Source organism: Myotis davidii, unplaced genomic scaffold (assembly GCF_000327345.1).
Source record: "Myotis davidii unplaced genomic scaffold, ASM32734v1 scaffold93, whole genome shotgun sequence".
NCBI classification, from domain to species: Eukaryota; Metazoa; Chordata; class Mammalia; order Chiroptera; family Vespertilionidae; genus Myotis; species Myotis davidii.
Window position 1 is genome coordinate 9811701 of NW_006292095.1, and position 7021 is coordinate 9818721.

The window sequence follows — 7021 nt, forward strand, 5'->3', positions numbered from 1 at the left end:
AATACATCTATTGCTTGCCTCCTGCACTAGCCCCGACCAGGGCCTGGACCAGGGAGGAGCCTGCAAACAAGGTATATGCCCTTGACTGGAATCAAACCCAGAACCCTTTTGTCCCCAGGCAATGTCCTATCCACTGAGCAAAACTGGCAAGGGCTCCAGCCGGATTCTTTAGCAATATTGTATTGAAATGCTAGTGGAACCATATTATGCACTGGGAATAGAAATAGCACTCACTTCTTAAAAAAATAATAATAAAGTTTTCTGCATATAGAAAAGACATAAGAAGTTTACCTTGAACAAAATACAAATTATGCTATTACAACTACAATAATTATCTATATAAAGCTCATGAGAAGTAAAATTTAATATTAAAATTTCCAGTCATAAATACAGCCTGTAATTTTTCTATTCCTAAATGACTAAGTATTCTGATATTCTATGACATTACAAGTAATTTAAAGCACACATAAGAAAATATTCAATTCAATTGTATGTGCTTTGATCAGATTTTATTTTTATTATAGAAAGATAAATCCAGATGTACTCTATACCTGAAATGTAGCCAATACATAAAAATGTAAGTAGATTGCACAAAACCTCAAAATCAAAAGCATGACATTCAATTCTTTCTGACAAGTTAAGTTTAAATTCTGCTATAAAACAAACCAAAAACTTTCCTCTTCAGTATGACCCAGCAATAGCAGTCCCAGAAATAACAATGCATCTCAGGAGAAGCATTCCACGTTTCCAACCCTACAAATGTATCGTTTTCCATGTCAACTAGGCTGGGCTATAGCACCAAGATTTTGTGTTTGTTTTTATTGATTTCAGAGAAGAAGGAAGAGGGAGAGAGAAACATCAATGATGAGAATCATTGATTGGCTACCTCCTGCGTGCCCCACACTGGGGATCAAGCCCACAACTTGAGCACGTGCCCTTACTGGGAATCGAATAATGACCTCCTCAAGTACAATATTACTGAACTGGATTATTTATTCAGTCAACAAATACACATTGATTGATTCCTATCTCCAGATTCCCTGCTGGCTATTGGAAGACTGCTGTGAACAGGACATCAAGACTTCTACCCTTATGGAGCTTGCAATCTAGTTGTGGAAGGACAATTAATAGAAAAAATATAATTAAATTGGTGTTAGTGCCAAGGAAAAAAAAATAGCATAATGGAAGTGCCGGGGTCCAGCCCCAGCGGTCCAGGGGTTCCCAAAGGTGCGGACGGATCAACAAATACACATTGATTGATTCCTATCTCCAGATTCCCTGCTGGCTATTGGAAGACTGCTGTGAACAGGACATCAAGACTTCTACCCTTATGGAGCTTGCAATCTAGTTGTGGAAGGACAATAATAGAAAAAAATATAATTAAATTGGTGTTAGTGCCAAAGGAAAAAATAGCATAATGGAAGAAATTGGGGGGAGGGCAAGACTGGCAACTTCTCAGCAGAAGGGCATAAAGATTGAAAGATGTGCACACCTGGGAGTTTCAGACAGAGAGATCTGCAAACACCAAGGCCCTGACATAGCAATGTGCCTTCAGTTTGAGAGAGAAAAAAGAAAATGAGCCAAAGTGGCTGCAGCATAGTGCACAAGGGCTAAAGGTAGGAGATGAGTTTCCAGAGAAAGGCAGGAGACAGACAGATCATGTAGATCTATCTTTAGGCCATGAAGAGAAATTTAGGATTAATTCTAAGTGCAATGAAAGCCATCCTAGGATTGTAAGTATATAACCATGACCCAATTAGTATTTTAGTAAAGATTATTTTGTCTCTTCTATTGCTATGGAATGAGTATAGGAGGTTTTGGAAGTAGAGAGATCAGATAGCAGACTATTTCGATGTTCATAATATAAGATTTGGATGGGTAACAGTGTGGATGGAGAGGCATAAATAGATACAGGATTTATGTTGGAAGTGAAGTCAATAGGAAGTGCCAACGGATTTGGCAAGTCAAAAAGTTATCAAATGTGACTTCTAAGTTTACCCAAATTGGGATAAGCTTCTAGCAAAACTGAGTAGGAGGGTAAATGAGTTCTATGACCAGTTTGCCATCTGTGTGGCTTTTGGCAATTTTCCTACTCTCCAGTCCTCCATTTTCTCACTCATAAAATTAGAGAGTTAACTAATGAATTCTTTTTTTTAATTTTGTTTTATTGCTTAAAGTATTACAAAGAGTATTACATATGTCTCCTTTCATTTTCCCCCTTGACATTCCCCCAGACTTCCCTACCCTCCAGTGTCTTGTGTCCATTGGTTATGCTTATATACATGCATACAAGTCCTTTGGTTGATCTCTTACCCCGCCCCCGCCTCCCAACCCTCCCTGGCCTTCCCGCTGTAGTTTGACAGTATAATGAATTCTAATATCTTGCCCAGCCCTGACATCTCATGAACCTGTGAAAGGTTATAAGAGCAAACACACTGAACAAACACTTTTTAAATATCTCGACATCTGGAGAAAACTAGGTTTACCTATTCCAACCCTTGGTTTATTTTCAGAATATTTCTCTCACTAGCAGATCAGACTAAATTAAATAAAAAAAGAAAAGTTAGTATACCATCTATCATTCTCAATCATGATTCATGACACCCGTGAACAGTCTCAAATCAACAAATAGGTGACATGTGAACAATACCAGGATTCTAAGCCACATCTGTGCTATGGTTCCCACAAAAAGCAACAAACACAGTTGACCCCAAACATAAAAAGGCCATTTGTGGTTTATTTCTTTTTATTTAAAATATGAATATGAAAAGCAGAACTTCTTTGACATTTTATAAAGTCCAACATTCACTCCAGTATGGCAGATCCAGTTGTGCCCTGCTTTGGGAGTGATCCCAGAACAGCCAGTTTTCTTCAATCACTCAGATGCTATTTTCCTGGAGACATAATTTCTACTTGTTCCTAAGCTCACAGGTTGCCGATTTCTCTTAGTCTCCAAATGGGTGCAACACAAGCACTGAAAATGTAAGCAGGAGGATGTGACTTTACAATTATAGTGTTTGTAGACATATTAAGAGTGACTTTTTCGAGGAGAGAACTAAGCAGCATCAGAAATACCAGCATGTGAATAACTCCTTGTGAAAATCAACTTTTCCCTATGCCTTTTTGGGGAGATTGTACTAAAAAAATTCATTTCAATCCATGACTTTCAATTTCTTAATTCTGTGAACAAATGTAACTTCCAGAACATGCCTATATGTATGAGGGATTAGAACATGGAGTAAAAGGTATTTTTAATAGCCTATTTCTTCCACTGTGAGCAATATTTATTCTTTGTGGAGAAAGAAATTCCTATTTCTATTTGTACAGAACTGCATCATCAAGTCAGAAGAAAAATGTAAAATGGAGGTAAATTGCTTGTATTATAATCAGTGAAGACATAACTAAAAAATATTTTCTAAAAAGGAAACTGGATAGAACATATGACTAAGAATAAGAGCATAATACACATTTGGAAAACATTAGTGGAGAAGGACTCTAATATGCTATGAATTTGGAAAATAAAATCTTATTGGCATTTACTTTCAACGAAGTAGTAAAAATAATGAAAAGTGATTAATACAAGTGATCTATTTTGATATAGGATCTACCCTGGAAGTTAGTTTTGTAGAGAATTGTTCATTATATCAGAATTGCCCAAAGACCATGTCTGTCCAGTGATAATGGAATCTGTAGAACCCCCCTTTGCCCCCCACAGCGGGGATTGAGCCTGCAACCTGGGCATGTGCCCTGACTGGGAATCGAACTGTGACCTCCTGGTTCATAGATTGATGCTCAAACATTGAGTCATGCTAGCAGGCTAAAGCACTTTAAGTTACCAGAAGACATGCATTCCAAGAGGGTAATTGGCATCAGGATATTTTTCTCATTCAGTGAAGATCATCCTAATATATATCCCTTCACCTTAACTGGCATAAATGTAGAAAAGTTTGGTTACTAAATGGCATGCTTCAAAAATGATAAAGCGTTTAAAACCTACTGCTGCAGTTGAATATGATTCCAAAGATATATGAGATTAGAAATGTAATGATAACCTGATATCACCTGACCAGAGTCAAATTAATAGATGTTTGCTTCCTGGCTCTTGCATCAGATGCCATCTCCTGCCCATTGTCCCACTCTCATCTGCTCTATTTTTTCAATCAAACTAGTGGATCTTAAAATATTTCCTTTGAAAATAAAAGGTATTCATTATTGTTGTTTTTTATATGTTGATTTAATAGGGCTATCTGGATTAAGCTGAAGATGATCTTTAAAAAAATAAAGAAACATTTTGTTAGGCAAATTAAAGGAGAAAATTTGGAGACATAATTAAATTACTAAGGGATTATTTTAAAGATTTTAAAACACTGCAGGAAAATAGATGATGATGTTTCCAAATTAATTATACCTACTCATTAGCATAGGTTCAGCATTACTTAAAACTGCTAATGGAAAAGTACCTTCAGCTACTATATAAATATAAAAAATATTTTAAAAATATTTTCTGATTCATATAAGACCTCTCCCTTAACTAGTCCTAATAAATCAGATTTTCATATTTGCATAGAAGCTCACGAAGAACATGGGTAAATTGTGATGGTACTAAAATAAATATAATGCATCTTTTTCTAAAACAAACAAAATATTAGAGAGAGAGAGAGAGAGAGAGAGAGAACCAAAAAAAAATATTTAAATGGTTAAAGTAGATTGTGTCTTACTGGAAATCATATAAATGCAAAATTAAATAATATAATTATGTCAAGTAGAGAGTTGGAACACAAAATTACACATAAAATTATATTAATTGCCGAAACCGGTTTGGCTCAGTGGATGGAGCGTCGGCCTGCGGACTGAGGGGTCCCGGGTTCGATTCCGGTCGAGGGCATGTACCTGGGTTGCGCGCACTTCCCCAGTGGGGGATGTGCAGGAGGCGGCTGATCGATGTTTCTCTCTCATCGATGTTTCTAACTCTCTATCTCTATCTCACTCCTTTCCTCTCTGTAAAAAATCAATAAAATATATATTTTTTAAAAAAATTATATTAGTGTGTGTGTGTGTGAAGGACTGAATGAAGCATTCCAGTTGGTTGGGATTATGAATATTTAGAGACTATTGATTTTTAATTTATAAATTTCCTCATAGACTCAATAGCAATCATATTTTAACAAGGAAATTTTAGTTTGAATTTCTAAAAAGAATTAATGGACAGATGTTTGTTTATAATATTAACAATGTCTATTCTAATTCTGAAACAAGTTGAAAAATGTTTTCTTGAACCTTTGGCAAGTATCACCTAAAACTAATCACAATATACAGGCCTTCTAATTTTGTTTTCAGCTTGGCTTTCTTCAGTTTATATTGTAACCACATTTTTTGAAACAAATTCCTCTCAAAAGTTCAGATATAACAAAAAATATTGAATAAAAACTTATCTGACTTGGATTTTTCTCTGAATAGTTCCAGTATTTGTTGAAATCATTGAAATCTTTATATTTAAAGGACACACACACACATAAATCCACCAGGACCAAGTTTTATAAAATAGAGCATGTGCCAAACAAAATATTTTCAAGAGAGTAAATTAGGTACCTTTAGAAACAGCTTCATTTATATTAAATCATCATCATAATACTGCCAAATAAAATTATATTCAGCTTTTTATTCTATATTTTTTGTACTTCCCTAAAAGCCTAAAATATTTCCTATTTCTTAAGTTAATACCCTTTCCTATATTTTGATATGACAGTTTACGTTGGCAAGTAAAGGAATATTAAAGCAAGCAGAAAAGAAGAGAGATTAAAAGCAGGGACTCTAATGGTAGAGAGACCTGGATTTGAATCTTTAATCCTGATTCCTAATTCTATGATCATTACTTAACTACCCTAAACATCCACTTTCTCACATGTAAAATGCAAGTAATAACATTACATCATAGAATTAGAAGTTAAGTCAGATGATATAACTCTCAAATAATGCATATGGCATATTATAAAGCAAGCAAAACCATATCAATTAAATAAAATTAAAACAGCATTGATTCCTAAGCAAATGGAGGAAAGTAATGAAGAAACCCTTTAGACTCTGAGTAATTGTCATGTTTCTCTCTTTGCATAACATATTTTTATCTGAATAAGTCAAAGACAAAGAAATTAATTATGAAATCCAATCTGGGGACAATGCAATAAAGCAACAGACTACACTGTAACTGACATTCAACTTAGGTAGAACCAACAAATAGATTTTGAAATAAGCTTTGCATCTGGGTAATAAGTAGGTCTCTCTAGGTCTCTGATGAGACCAACAGATTATCACAGCATATGGTGACTAAACAAGTATCACTGCCCTAATAAATGGAAAATAAAAACCATAGGAATAACTAAACTGGGCACATGACCAGACGTAGAGTAAATATCTCTAGAAAGAGAGCTTATCATTCAATACTCTTTTTTCTCTAGTTTTGATTTCTCATTGATACTCAACCTTTAGACCAGAAAGCAGATTCTCTAAACAACACTCAAAAACCCAGAATCCCTAAGTTATTTTTATCAGAAAATTTGTTCCTTTAACCCAAATTTCAAAAAAAATCAAAAGCAATATTAACTAGCATTTTATAATAATGAATTTGAGCACTTTACTAGTAGAATGCCCAACACAGAGATTATACCTAAATATTTGTTGAGTGAATAAAGGATATAAAACAAGAAATGGGATACTAGATATAACCAACACTAGAGCAAGAACAAGTATCAAAAATATACAGGTAGAAAAAGTCTCTAGTCAGGAAAGTAAAAAAGCCAAATTTTAAAAATATTTGGAGGTTCGTTTCATACAGTCTTCGCAGGCAACATAGGGAGAAGTGGTTCAGTACCATGGATAGCGCCAGCGAGGCACGCTTTCTCAAGTCCCAAATCTCCTTAGTTGCTGTGTCTTCCAACTGGAATGGTCTTATTAAAGGGTTCTGTCACTTTTATACCAGATTCATTCCCCATAAAAACAGAAAAGACACCACAAACACATCTGC

The 7021-nt window shown here is 35.0% G+C and overlaps 1 protein-coding gene across 3 annotated transcripts in view; it reads right to left on the reverse strand.

Moving 5' to 3' along the window:
* Positions 1-7021, reverse strand: part of NRG1 (neuregulin 1) — a 1008204-nt gene that overhangs the window by 868044 nt on the left and 133139 nt on the right. The gene's annotated exons all lie outside the window — the stretch shown is intronic.